Source organism: Epinephelus lanceolatus, chromosome 11 (genome assembly GCF_041903045.1).
Source record: "Epinephelus lanceolatus isolate andai-2023 chromosome 11, ASM4190304v1, whole genome shotgun sequence".
Taxonomy (NCBI): domain Eukaryota; kingdom Metazoa; phylum Chordata; class Actinopteri; order Perciformes; family Serranidae; genus Epinephelus; species Epinephelus lanceolatus.
Genome location: NC_135744.1, coordinates 28,035,706 through 28,051,159, shown reverse-complemented (window position 1 = coordinate 28,051,159; position 15,454 = coordinate 28,035,706). Strand labels below are relative to the sequence as shown.

The 15,454-nt window shown below is 40.4% G+C and overlaps 1 long non-coding RNA gene across 1 annotated transcript in view; it reads left to right on the top strand.

The window, feature by feature from the left end:
- Nucleotides 1-6,618: 6,618 nt before the first annotated feature.
- Nucleotides 6,619-15,454, top strand: part of LOC117271419 (uncharacterized) — a 51,941-nt gene continuing 43,105 nt past the window's right edge. Inside the window, exons 1-3 of the long non-coding RNA XR_004502887.2 lie at nucleotides 6,619-6,744; nucleotides 6,821-6,883; nucleotides 7,017-7,124. This is a non-coding gene — a long non-coding RNA (uncharacterized LOC117271419). The remainder of the gene's footprint in view (nucleotides 6,745-6,820; nucleotides 6,884-7,016; nucleotides 7,125-15,454) is intronic.

Here is a 15,454-nt window from a genome sequence, read left to right as displayed (position 1 = left end):
AAATAGATCAGGTTTTGGCTACAATTACTGGCATTAGGTGGCACAATTGCTGCTGGAAATGCTGCCAATGTCTCACTAAAAAGCAACCAGTTTTGTTGTTTGATGGTCTCCAGCAGTGGTCTGCAGCTTGAAGCCATGTTGCCTAAGCATGTGCACATACATGCGCATGCATTTATACTGTGCAGCACTCCTCAGCAAAAATGATTTCCTATGCGCATGCAAGCTGACATTAGCTTGTGATGGATTTCTTTATATGGTCAAATGGTTTTTATATTGTGTTAACATTACATAGCCTACACTGCTACATGTAGCCACATGCTAACATCAGGGAGATACGTAAATCTTCGTTGCTAATGATGTTAACGTCTTCCCAATTTGGAATCACATTGCTGCTAGAACATGTGTAGTTGTGCTTAGAAGCTTTAATTGGTGATTTTTAATATAAGAAAGTGCCGCTATAAATGATTATTGCCTGGCTACAAGTACACTGCTACATGTAGCTACATGCTAATGTCAGGGAGACATGTAATCTTGGTTGCTGATGTTGCTAATTTCTCCCTGATTTCTGATCATACTCCTGCTCAAACATGCCCAGTTGGGTTTAGAAGCTTTTTTTGGTGTGTTTTGTTTTGTCTTTTTCTACAGAAGAATGTGCCACTTTTCTCCTTAATTACAGTTGGGGAAAATGGCTGTAAAGATGATGCAAAGACAACAAGATGAGAAAGATATAGAGTTGCTGACCAATCAGAGCAGACTGGACTTTTTCAGGAGGGTGAACACAGGTGTTAAAGCCTTGACAGTATGAGGAAAATAAAGTATATTTTGGCCATGAAAGCACGTACATGTGTTCTAGTAGAAACCCAAAATACAGGAATGGAAATGAGCGTAAGAGGTCCTCTTTATATTTCAAAATGTGTCACAGTAAATCCCTAAAATTGAAACACTTGAGCATGCATTGTATTACAGTAAAAACCTATATGTATTCACTTGTAAAAGCCTTAAGTATTTGTGGTCAGATTTAAGGTATTGGCTCGGGATATGGCTGTCTGATGGAGGTAAAGTGAAAATCCTTTAAATCTTGACCATGTGACTTTCATCATTTCTGCTCCAGCAGGATCAGGAGAGTGAAGAATGTGCATAAATGTAAGAAAAGGATGGAGCACATAAAGCAGGATATAAGAATATGAATAGGGAGAGCATGAGCGAAGGTGGAAATGAGCCAGATAGACAGGAGGGAGAGGTATGCAGCTTTTTCAGTGAGTCACAAGATGATGACTGAGGGGAGAATTAAGTAATGGCAATAAGACGTCATGTTAGACTGAAGAAAGCAGCTGCAATCAGCCCACCTGTCAGGAATAACTGCAGCCTGGAGAGTGTTGCATTTCTGCAGCAGAGGTGTGATTCTTCTCCTGATGAAAAGTGAGAGGTCAGTGAAAAACTCAATTACCACTCAGTCAATCAGAGCAGTTTTGTGAACTGGGACAGGGAGGTTGAGACAGACCAGACAGAAATAGATGCGAGATGTTGTTTTGCATCAATGATTTTCCTCATCCCCTCTTATTGTCAAGCACATTTCGCAGCCAACAATGTTTTTCATTCCCCGAGGAAAACAATGCTCCAACTTTCCCAAATTAGCTGAAAGTTTTTTTTCATTTGTAGTATTCTCGTTTTGTTAGATGGTGCAGAAGAATAACAGGACAGATGGAGGAGACAGGTGGGATGACAAGCAACAATAGATTTGAAGCCACGCAGTGAAGATAGCATGCAACACAGTCCACTGAGCTGTCACAAAACCCAGACCCACCACTGTATTTGTGTACACCTATATTCAACACCGTGTCAACATGATGCGTCATGGCCAATCACACCTTAAATGTAATGCAAAAGTGAATATTACAGCCATCAGTTGCGGGAGGAGAACTTAGCAAAACCACAGTGTAGAAATACTTTGTTACAGGAGAGTCTTACATTTCAAATTTTACTGAAGTCACTCATTGTGCAGAATTTCAGAATAATATAATTTGTGCTATTGGATTATAAATATTGATTCATTAATATGTTAATCACTTTAAAGGAACAGTTCACCCAAGATACTCAAGATAATCCACAGATCTTATAGCGAGCTATTTTCTGTTTTCCAAACTACACCCACTACACACACTGCGCAGAAGAAAAAGGGCATCTGCTCATGGACGAGAGGCTCATGCCTGAGTGACTGACAGTGTTACAGTGATATAACGAATAACGAAGTAATGTAACACGTAACCAACAGGATTTCGGATAATATTATTACATTTACAGTGTCAACAACCACCCCGAATAAACTGTTTATTATTTTCATTTTTCACTCATCACACGATCTACATTGCTCCATTTCTGCCTGTACACCACCAGAAATAACATCCCCCTAAAAGTTTCTTTATGCTTCTGCGTATACTTAACGCAACGTGCACGCAGTTGCTCCACAGTTGCTGTGTGCCTATCATAGTTCTGCGTTCTGTTGGTCTATGTCACTATGCAATTCCCCGCCAAAGCACTTGGGGGCGCGGTGTTCTTTTATATACCTACCTAGACTCTGTGACATCTATGGTCGTTGCTCGTTCATTGTTTGTTTATCTTCCGGCTTTGCTCTAGTCACAGTGAAGATGCAGACTGAGAGAGAACGACTGTTACTGGAGCTCGAAATGATCGACATTGAACAACAATTGCTACAAATGTTACGACGATGACAAAGAGAGAGGCGACTGCGCTGATGGTCTGTATGCCCTTTGAATGGCTCGACTTTTGAAAATGGCGGTGTTGTGGTACTGCAGCAGGAAGTGAAACCTTGCGAAATGCCAGAAATGATGTAGTTTGAAGGACCAATCATAGCTCTTGCGGTCTGCGTTGGGTCTGTGTTGCCTCGAAGCGTGGTTACAATGTTTGGAGGTGCATGCCGCATCGTCTGCGTCGGTCGCAGAGGGACGCAATGCCTCCGCAATGCTTCTGCGTTGTAGGTACGCAGAAGCATAAACCTTGCTTAAGGGTGTTGCGTCTTGTCATGTCATTTAATATAAGCTACTTTATAGAAGGGTGCTGGTGATCATGTGCGTTATCATGTCCATTGTTTTTCCATTCATTTAACCTACAATATCTCCCACTCTGCTTTTACGTCCTATGGCTGCTAGAAAGTAGCAGAGATAAGAAGCTGACCTTTGGTTTGTTTTTTCCTTGTCCCGGTGATGGACACATATAGATGATGGTAGTATATATGTTGAATGTTTCCATTCACCCCTACAACAGCAGAGCAACACTGGCACACAGTCATGTTCCTAGGTGTGTCCTTGAGCTCTGTTGTATTAGTTTGTGCTTGTCATAGTGACTGACTCATACACTATTCCACTGAGTAAATGTATTTATTAACCACATTATCTCCAAAAAATAGCAGTTTTTTTAAAATAAAACATTCATCTCTTCAGAACAGCAACAATTAGATACTTCAAACTCATTACTGAGAAACCCAAAAGCCTTACAGCTAGAGTTCAGACTCTCTCCAAACACAAGCTTTCTGAACTTATTTTTCTTTTCTTGCTCTGGGTTATTTTACTTCCTGCGCTAAATATCGGATTTGTCAATAAGTTTGTTGGTGAAATGAGGACAACATGGTTTCACTGAAAGTCTAAGTTTCAAAGCCATTATACTGTGTTCTTTTCACAAAAGGAAAACAACTAGTGATTTTGGCTCAACATTCAAATATATATAATCACTGACCTCCAATTTTTGTCTACAACATCAAAGCTATTTGCCAATAAAGCAAATTTGTCATTCACACAGTACAAGAGCAAAACCAGGATGTAAAAATGTTATATTAAATGAAGAAAGAAAGTATATTGCCCTTATCTTGTCGATTTAAAATGTGCTGCTTTGTCGCTACCGGTGAAATGACAAGGGAATAAAGCAAGATGGGAAGCAAGGGGGAGTATTGATTGATGCATTCATTTAGGTTTGTCAGTGCAAGACTGTTTCAGAATGAAGAATAGCCCACCTCTTGGCCAAGCAACAAAGTGACAAGTTAAACATGTTCATGGAGGACATTCTGATACAAAGCTGAGATCCAAAGATAATGAAATAAGCCCTAAAATCAGTCACCAGCACAGACACGTACCTCAGGTTTTCATATAAAGTAATAACATGAATGTTCACTGTTCAGTCGATAAAGCACTTTCCTGCCCCTTGGTTTAACTTTGGGAGAGAAAGAAGAGAAAATTGTAGAGTAGGGGATGGCAATTAGAAAGAAGGACGCAGATGAATGTGCTGGCAAAAAGAGAGGGAACTGATACAGTATGTCTCTATTTTTGAAGGCTGCTGCACAAAGGGCTGTTTAAGATGAATGGTGCCCCCTCCGCACACAGGGACACACACACACAGACACACACAACTCTCGTTAAGTGTCACTTTCTGAATGTGCCGAGCCTCGCACCTGCCCAGTGCTGTCAGTCTGCCAGCTGTGAGAGCTGCAGCTGTCTCGAAGGTATCAGCCGCTCCATATGCAAATGCATTCCTCTTCTTTATGATGTGGATTCACTTGCCCACATCTCTGGTCACCTCCTTTCAGACCATCAGTCAGAGGCACTTGGTTCCATCCCTCCATCAATCCCAATCTTTCCCTTAATCGCTTTCCTCCATTATATCACCTGCCCTCCACACAGGCCCCATAACTCATCTTCATTTCCCCTCTTCATCCCTCCTCTGCAGTATCCTGTGTAGCCAGATCTCACTCTGCAGGACGATTCACTTTGGAGGGATCGACCAGGGATGACAGCAGAGGTGTTACTATCCTTTGATGTTCTGTAATTGTGCTGACCATGTGTAGCCACAACCACACTCACACACACACACACACACACACACACACACACACACAATACGACCTGTTTGCTGTGTTTCAAGATGCCATCAGAGGGAATTTGAGCAGAGAAAGACTTTGATGTCTACAAGCTTTACTTTGAAGGAATTTTCCCAACATGAGCCCACGAGCACACTGAGATCCTCAAACAACACATCTTTGACTCTTCCAAGGTTCAGGCCAAAGACCAGAGGTGATCAGGCAGGTGACCGCCGGTCAAGACGTTTTTACACAGACAGTTGCCCCATGTCTGGGAGCCATGTGGCGAACATAGACGTATTTCATGTGTTGTGAAAACAAAATAAAATAAAATCCAGAAACATTGTTTAAAGGTTAAAAGCCACATCTCTGCATGCAGGCGTGATGTCACAAGTCATTGTGCTTTAAATGGTTGGGCTGAAGGGGAAATGCACAATTTTGGTGCATTTAAGATTTCAAAGAGCCTGAACACACCATGAGTGAACACACATAAAAAAAATCAAGCCTGAGCACAATGGACAGACAAGTCAAGTGCACTTCTTTACCAGCTTTGGTTATTGCCTAAAAAATATGCAGTGTGCGATAAAATGACTGATGTTAGTCCAGTATTGTTGAGGGGAAGGCTGAAGTGTGATACCATAGCCAGTGTGGTATTAGCTGTTGATGCTTATCAGTGAGTAGGTCCCTCATCATGACCCACCACCAGGGTGGCAGTAATGAATTACATTTAGTCTAATTTTAATGGAAAAAAGTTTTGTATATTTAAACTTGCTTACTTAGGCTCCTTACTATTTTGACTATGAAATACAGGTGGGCAAATTGATACCAAAACATGGATACTTTTGATGCTTTGCTCTCATTTTGGACATCGATTCTGGCGTCAATAGGATTGACACCAAAAACAAGATTACTTTCTCCCGTCTATATCGTGCCAATTTGTATTTCAAGAGTAAAATCTCTGTGCAAACAATATTCCATTGTCGTGAACACATCTAGTGCATGTTCTGTTTGCTTCTTCAGTAATTTTGTGTTGTCTGCACTCAGTTTAAATTGCCACATAATAGCAGAGATGACTAAATGAGAGAGGCCATTGTGGGTCAGAATAGCCAGAAAAGCATACTGCAAAATCCAACCGAATGTAATAGAACATCCTGGTATTTTTGGCATACTGTATTTGACATACTATGGATGTATTGTAAATCTTTTCCTGGCATACTATACTATAGTATGGTAGTACAGGTACTGAAATGCACAGACAGAGTTCACTGGCAGAGTCTGTTCAGAGAGGCTCAGACAAAGAATATCCAGGTGTATAGTTGTGAAATTAATGTGAGGCAAATCATATCTGTAGCATTGGTTAATGGTACATTTTCAAACTGCAATCAGTAATCATTAGCTGTCACTTTAGCAGACTGATAATTAATTTCATAAATCATGACTGCTTTACCCTACATGAAAGTACATTAGCACCTAAGAGTAAGCATAAAAAGTATTATATTGGTATTGATATCGGTGATTCTGGCCCTGTATTACTTGGTATCGGATCGAAACCAAATTGTGTGGTATCGACCACCCCTTGTATAAAATTAATAAAATTAATATATAAATAACTAGGTCCAATTTTACTTTAGTACTTTTTTTAATCTCAAGTAGGCTATTTTGCATGTCTACATTTGTAGTTGCATCCTTACAGAGTATACACAGAGAGTCACGTGACCCCCAGAGACAGGTCAACTCACACACCGGAAGCGATACCTGTTGATTGTGTGCGTCCACAGGTGGAGTAGCAGGGGGTGTGTACGGCTGCACGCGGGCCAATTTGTGAGCAAGACACACAAATGCACAACAGTGCAATACGATTAAGGATGGCTCATAATCAGGTTAGCATTAATAGCCTATTAATGTGGCACAGTTACAAATGTTGCATCTTTTTTATTAATCACGGTTTTATTTCAGCACGAGGAGAGCACGCAGAGTGACTCCAATCAAACACGCCCACGGATGGACCGAGTTGAACAGGTGCGTGCAGCTTCCGGCTAGCATGCTAATATGCTAAGTGCTAACGCGGCGGCTAACTGAGGAACTTCAGCCTTCAGTGCGGTGTGTGAGGCGTCTCTGCTGTTGGTGACAGTGATCCCTGATGTGTCTGCAGGGCCTCATTCAGCTCAACTTGTTAGAAAATGTGCGCGGAGGATGGACCATGATGCACGAGCAGAGCAGAGGACGGAGGAGGACTTCACGGTGCACGAAACTCCCACAGGTGAGTACGACATCAAACGCATCACTGTAACTTAGTGTACAGATGAGAGTGACAGAGTGTGATGATGGACTACAGTCGCTGTACTGTTGCCTGCTTTGGTGATGTTTTGTTGACTGTGTAAGAAGTGGCAGGCTATTTTACTTAAAAGATTGCTTGTTGCAGCCATCACTGTGTAGGCCTGCATAGCTCCTGTTATTTATGTTGCTGTTTTTGTGTGGCTGAGTTATTTGTCTTCTTACTGGTTAATTCTAATAATCCTATTCAGAGAGAGGCGGTTGTGTGTTTGTAAATGATAATCAGTTGTGTGCACAGGCTGCAGAGTGCCTTCAGAAATTGAGCTTATTGTTTGTTTGGACATCAGGGTCCTGTGGTGTGATGTTTCATTATTGTTAACACTCACATTTAATACATGCATTATATCCTGTAGCCTTAAGTTTATCTTTAATTGAGCAGTAGTATCATGTATACTCTTTGAAAATGTAATGCCATAACATTTACTCAGAGCACATTTTATGTAAGTACATTTTTACAAAAGTAATTTTACTTTTACTTGAGCAATATTTCTTTAAATAAGTATTTCACTTTTGGAAATATGGCGTTTTAGTAAAACTAGGCTGTCTATGCTGTAGAAAGACAAATACTTTTTAAACTGGTGCTACAGAACCAGAGAAAACTGAGAAAAGGGATGCCCAAGAGGTAGAAAGCCTACAACATTCAGAATGCACTGCATCGCACCAGATCAATTAACACTCCTGCTGGTGGATGGCATAATGCAAAGACGTCTGTTTGAAACAATTGCTGTCAGCTGACAAGAAACAATCTGGCATTGACATTAAACAGAAAGCTAAAATATGTTTCTGAGAACATTTGAGGTGAGAAATATGCAACTCACTCACAGAATCTTGGTTCATATTTGATCAGTGCTGCTTAGTTTTACTGTTTATCTTTGTTTTTCTGGCATCCCTTTTCACTGTGCAGAGAACATTATGGCCCCCACTTCCTGTTCATAAACTCTCGCTATTACAGCTAAACAGGGCACTAAAATATGCTTCTAAAAACAGTGTAGGGGAGAAAAAGGCAACATAATCTTGATATCTATCGATCAGCACTGCCTAGTTTTACTGCTGGATTGGATATCAGTCCGAGCTTGGGAGAGACAGGGGTGGGTCTGCCTCTCAGTATGTTTCTATACTCTTTGTGTCTGTGGTGGTGACATGGTTGGGGGGCAATATGAAAATGTAGAAGTACAGCCTGTAGTTTGATCAACAGTCCAAGGAGCCAGTGAAACTCCACTGGATGATGTAAATTTGGTCATATGGCATATGAGTTTCACTGGAGGGCGAGGAGCCTAAATTTAAAAAATAACTAGATACGGGATGCCAAGATGGATGCATACGCCAAAAAAGAGGCCTCCTGGTTTGCTTCCACGGTATACAGCCCACTGAATATGCGCAGTAGTATTCCTCCTGCTGGCCCTACCCACGAGTTCCTGCTGGCTCAAAGACTGAACAATGGGATGATGTCACAGATTTTTAAATTGTTTTTCTCGGGTTGAGGAAAGTTTTCAAATATAAAACCACCCTGGCACAAAAATTCAGAATAGAAAGATTCATAATTGGCCTTGTTTGCAGTTTGAGGTGTCCTGTCAACAGTTTTACAGAGGTCTCTTTTATTATCATTGTCTATAGGGAAAATGCTTCAATGGCTACAGGGATTTTTTTTTTCTGCAGTACCCTGAGTGGTCACTGGGAAAAATTGGCTGTACGGCTGAGCTTCTTTCCTGGGGCGTGGTGAGGAGGGATATCTTGGGTGGGTTCCCAAATCGCATACGTTTTCTTTTTACTTTTGGTAGGTGCTGCAGCTGCCCTTAAAGTATGTACTGCTGCATGCAGTATGCACACAATTGGGACTTACCACTTGCTCCTAACATTACACACTGAACTTGGATCCTCATGCTTTTATATCTGTTACCCTGGAGATAAAACAAATGAGTTACCGAGTTCACCAGAGATGGAGATCAACCTGAAGAGCTTTGCTGCTGTTACTTTGTAATGTATATAGTTCAATATTAAAGTTATAACTGCGCAGATTGTATATTCTAACATATTTGTGACAGTGAAATTAGATCTGCAGTTCTCTGTCACTGTCATTTTCATAGTCATGTAATTCTGTTGTCTGTAGTATTTATTATTATTGTATTCACCCAAACAATCAGTATTCCGATTATTATTATTATTATTATTGTTCAACTGGTCATCAGTTACTTGAATTCACTGTCATCTGTCATTGTGACTTCTGACAGCTGTCAATCTGTTTGTGGCTCAGTCGATGTGACGTATCGTCCACTGTGCAGAGGATTATGGGTCAGAATAGTCAGAAAAGCATCCTGGCTTGCATACTGCAAAATTGGACTGGAGGTACTAGAACATTCTGGTATTTTTGGCATGCTGCATTTGATATATTGGGACATAATAAATCTTTTCTGGCATACGACTATATAGTACAGTGGTATGGGTATTGGAATACACAGCTAGGCACTATTTAGATTGAGGGAAGTGTTGTTGGAAGATTATTTGTGTCCAGTGAACCTAAGACTTACTAAAGATTTTTATTTTTTTTTTCCGAAAAATAAAATTATTCTGTGATGAAGAACAATTTGTGTCATGTATAGGTAAATTGCAAACAGTTCCTGGGACATGCTGGAGGTTAGTGGTTTAAGACCATGAAACCATGATGCTCCAGGTCCAACTCCAGCCAGGAGCATTTGTTGCATGTCATCACCCTCTGACTCATTGTGTTTCCTATTTCCCCCTACATGGTCATAGCATTAAGTGAAGGCCTTAAACAGTCTTTAAAACATCTGAGTTGGACTGTAAAAGATTAAAGCATAAGATTTAAGTCTGCTGTTAACAAATCTGCATCTGAAAATGGGCTTATCATGGTTATTTTTCTTTTATTCTATCATCTGATCATTTTGTCGTGATCATCTGCACAGCTTTTAGAGCACTGGCACTGTGTAAAGTTGAAAAATGTGGCAGAAGTTTTCCCACCGCTCATTTCATGTGGGAGAACATATCCATTAAAGCTGACAGTCTGGACATGAAACTAATAGCAGCTGTGCTGCTTCACATCTAAAGTAATAACAGCACAGAGCCAAAACATCACTGTATGTCTGTCCAAATGCCTATGAAGCTCATTTTATGTGAGACACCCGTGTAGTAGGAGTATATCATGGAGGAATGTGAGTTTTATGGAGGATTGCAAAGCATTAGTCGGCCTTTGGCTGGATGCTGCTGTGGTTGCAGTGATACTGCTAATTTATATCTGCTGCACAACTAATGGAGGATATAAAAGGCCTCAGGTTTGTCCATTCCAGGCTGTGCGTTTAAAGGGCACAGCTCCAAATGATGAGAAAGCACAGTGTTAAATGAGAGTTTTGTGGCAGTTAGGGTATGTCTGTGCTTGGATGGTCTGAATGGTGGTGCCTCATTAAATAGCTGAAGAGTTTTGATAGTTTATTAGAACAGATAACACTCTCTTTGCATTTTAGTCTCTATTTCATGCAGACATACACTGTACAGATAAACACACCACTTATTATCACATCTGACAGCTTGTGTTATGTAATTGCTGCAAGTAAAAAACAAAATCTTTTGGTTTGTCAGGAGCAATCATTCCCTTTACTGTCTCTCCCTTTGTTCCTCTCCGTATGAGATCATGGACAAGCCATACTCACTGAACCTTGTGTTTTGAATTTTATTTCAGAATAGATTCTAATGAATAATGTCATGAATAAAGCGCTATTAACACTCCATTGGAGGCAAGGCCACGTCTTTGTGGTCGGATCAAAACCACAGTTCACACAAATGCCCACATTCTTACCTCAAAGCTTCATTGCACCACCAGAGTTTTACTTTAACTTTTTATTGGTCAAATGTTTAAGACAACTTTTTTCCTTATTAAGGCCATATCAAGAAGTTTCAGTCATTTGTCCGATGTCATTCCTCATTTCCTAAATGCCTTTAATTGACTCGTAAACTAAGCAGTTTCACGGTTATCTTTTACCATGAAATCAGTTCATAGTTCCACTTGAGTGTGAGGGTCCACAAGGGTCAATGTAACGTAAATATCCTCATGCGATCATGTCTGCGAGAGTCTGCACAGACCCATGTGGATGTTGCGTGCAGCCCAAACTTTGTGACCACGTGGATTGTATGCATAGCAAGCGCACTGACTGTGCAAGCTACAGTCACAAAATACAGTCTCTTGTTCCACACTCCAGTCCCTTTGAAGGCGTCTGCACCTCGAGCTGGTTTGTCAAGAAGAAGAGGATGACACATGTTGGATGCTTGCTTTGAAGAGAGGTTGTGCAAAGAGATCTGTCATAACCCACATTTATATAATTTATCTGAGCAGAGACAACTGTAACGGAGTGTGGATTGGGAAGTGTGCATGCCTAGAAAGCTAGACTGACACAGCCCCTCAGTTATATGCATGGAACTGAATGCACGTCTGCAGGGCGGTGCAGGGCCGCTAACGTTCATGTCTGACGCGTAAGATATGGACTTTCTCTACCTTGCTATCCTATATTCAGCATTGGCAATGTGTTAGGTTTGCATTGGGATCATTTTCTTACTTCTAACTCTGACTGTAAATAGATGAAACAGAAAATAGCTACGGCCAACAAAGAATTACACAGCATGGGCTTTACAGAGCCCATTTTGGTTTCAGATATGTGACCTCATGTAATATGATTTTCAAATTCTGACCTACTTTAAAAACTCTCCTGGCGCAGAACACTTTAAAGTCACTCTGCAGTTCCTGAAACTCATTATATTATAACAATAATTTCACCTTGCATTGAGAGTGCGTAGGCAGACGCCATCCAACTGTAAGAATGGAAAAAAAAAAAAAAAGGATTGAAAAAGTTGTAGCTCTATCAGAGGTCGGGGGCAAAAGGGTCATGATGAACCAGATGTTTTTCACTGAGCCCTGACTCCACATGCTTCTCAATCTACACATGCTGCCCCCTGTGGTTTGGCCAGAGGTAATGATCTATGTCGAGAGAAAGGTACGACTTTACACCAAGGTACTACACAGGGGTCAGGGTCACCTTTAAACAGATGTTATGGCAGGGGCTGCTGCCAGTGCGTCGGGACATGGGTCAGTATTAAGCAGATGCTGCAGACCAGAAGGGATTAGCGTGTCACATCCTCTTTGAGTTGACTAAATGCTGCCGTCTCTGTCACGAGACCCCCTGCTTGTGAGTGAGATAGCGGGAGTCCGGCTTTTTACACTGTTGCCATGGTGTTGCTAAGAAATCATTGCTAATGTTAGTGCATTGTGAGAAAGTGCTGTTGAACCCTGAAAGGAAGTGTCTTGACTCTCTGCGGTCATGTCATCCAGCCACAGTCACCAATCTGTTGTTAGTCAGTATTCCTCTGTGATAGCCCGTTTGATTCCACGAGACAGAGCTCACAAAAACACACAGCATGAAGTTTGTCAAGTTGTGGAAGTTTGCTATAAGTGTAATAACAAACTGTATTTAGAGATTAATTAACGTTCTTATTTGGAAATGTTTGCTCATTTACAGTCAGGTCCATAATTATTTGGACAATGATACACTTGTCGTCATTTTGGCTCTGTACACCACCACAATGGGTTTTAAATGAAACAATGAATACCTGCTTAAAGTGCAGACTCTCAGCTTTCATTTAAGGCTTTTTTCATATATGACATGACATGGCCATTGCAGAAAATTCCACTTCTTTGCCTTAAAAATGTCTTTGGTTGCTTTTGCAATATGCTTCAGGTCAATGTCCAACTGTACTGTGAAGCATCATCCAATGAGTTCTGAAGCATTTAGTTTAATCTGAGCAGATAATGGTGCCCCAAACACTTCAGCTTTCATCCTGCTGCTCTTGTAAGCAAGACAAGACTTCACTAGAATAAATACAGAGGGTTTATCACAAGATGCAAACCATTGGTTAGCTTTAAAAATGGAAGGCCAGATTAGAGTTTGTCAAAAACCATCTAAAAAGCCTGTACAGTTGTGGAACAGCATACTATGGACAGATAAAACAAAGATCAACTACCAGAATGATGGGAAGACAAGAGAAGGAAGAAGGGAAGGAACTGCTCATGATCCAAAGCACACCACCTCATCAGTGAAGCATGGTGGAGGTACTGTTATGTCATGGCCATGTATGGCTGCCAGTGGAACTGGTTCTCTTGTATTTATTGATGATGTGACTGCTGACAAGAGCAGCAGGATGAAAGCTGAAGTGTTTGGGGCACCATTATCTCCTCAGATTCAACCAAATGCTTCAAAACTCATTGGACGATGCTTCACAGTGCAGATGGACATTGACCTGAAGCATACTGCAAAAGCAACCAAAGACATTTTTAAGGCAAAGAAGTAATGATTTGCAACCAAGTATTAAAACTGACTGTTTAATTGATGATTATGTTAGTTTGTCCAAATACTTATGAGCCCTTAAAGTTGGGGGACTGTGTGAAGAAATGGTTGTAATTCCTACACGGTTCATACTACATTTTTGAAAAAAGCCTTAAATGAAAGCTGAGAGTCTGCACTTTAAGCAGGTATTCATTGTTTCATTTAAAACCCATTGTGGTGGTGTACAGAGCCAAAATGACGACAACTGTATCATTGTCCAAATAATTATGGACCTGACTGTATATGATTTCAGATTTAGTTTAAGTTGTTGATTATTTTCAAGGATTTCATTATTATTTTTTGTTTATTTGATCTTGCTGATTATTTTATGCGCTACTTGCCAATGTATCTGCTTTTAATTTTATTACGTTTGTTCTCATTTTCTTTTCTCCTTTTTGTATAAAGATTTCTTGAATAAAGAAAAAATTTGATCACAAAAAAATATAGTTCAAACACTCGTTACAAAGATATAAATTGAAGGAAGAACATTTTACTATTTTCAAATACTTTTGTTATCACAAATTGTGTGGAACAAGCAGCATATGAACAATTTCAACACAAAATAAATCAAAAATATGATGTGCAAAAAGGTAGTAAACCTCTGGGAAATAAAATAATCATGCAAAGTCTATGTGAATTAAGACATTCACAAGTATGTTCACAGTACCAGAGTTCCTCTTATCATTGCCAATTTAACAGAGGTAGGTTATAGTGCAAAAAGTAACACAAGGACATCATTTCTAAGTAAAACACCATATTCCCTGCATTTTATTAGTGATGAAAATATAAGTGTTAACATTGATTATTCTCTAATGGCTATAATCGACCGATTAAATCGGCCGGCTGATAAATCGGTCGGGCCCTAATTTCCACACTCGATGTTAAAATCATGTAATCTAATTGAGTAAAGAAACAGTAATTATTTTATATACATAATATATGTGTACCAAAAGAGTGACGACAAATTGATGATCTATTTGACTGCCTCTGGCAACATAAATATGCGTTCTGAAGAAGTTTGTTATCACTTCTTCTTTCACTGTAGAAGCAATAAGCACAGCCCTGCAGAACATTGTGTTTGGCTTGTGTGGAGGCAGATCTGCTGAAGAGATGGAAACACACACTTAGTAGAAAAACTGCAAACAGCTCACAACATTTTGACTTTTAATCTGTAATTTAAGACCCTACAGTACGTGCCTGACCTCAGAATGCCTTTTACTGTATCCTGTTTGCCTTCCCACTGTAGGATTGTGTGCCTTGCGTTCCTGGAGATATTTCTGGTACAAGCAAATCAGTGTTGTTGTTTTTTCCAGAGGTATGGTTCAGACTCGGGATGTAAGTTCATTTTGCTTTTGATAGCCCGATGCCTATTAACTGGTAATCAGCCAGTTAATTTTTAAAGGAAAAAAAAAAAAGCAAAATGATGTGACACAGGCCAGTCCAGCGCTCTATTAGTCTCTTTTACACTGCCTCTACAATTTCACACCATTATGCTGTCTTGCTGTTCTGTGTAAAAGGTACAGTATGCAGGGAATGAATTGTCTTGCCCATAAGGCGTCACTGTGTGTAGTAACAGTGCCGAAACGACGTCTGTATGAAAGGGACGGTTGGCAGAACGGCATCATGAGCCGCATAGGTGTGACGTTCTGACGACATGTTATGTGTGCGACCCACCACGGGAGATTTAAAAAGTAGTGAATAGAACTTAGCAGCTATCTCAAAGAAGAACGAAGGTGGCAGGAAATTGGGAAAACAATGAGGTCTGGGAGCTCCTTACCCTCCGAGCAGAGGGCAAGATCAGCTGCCATGTAACACAGATGGTAAATGATTGTTATTGCCATGTTAATGCCACTGTTATTGTTTAGAAAGCAAT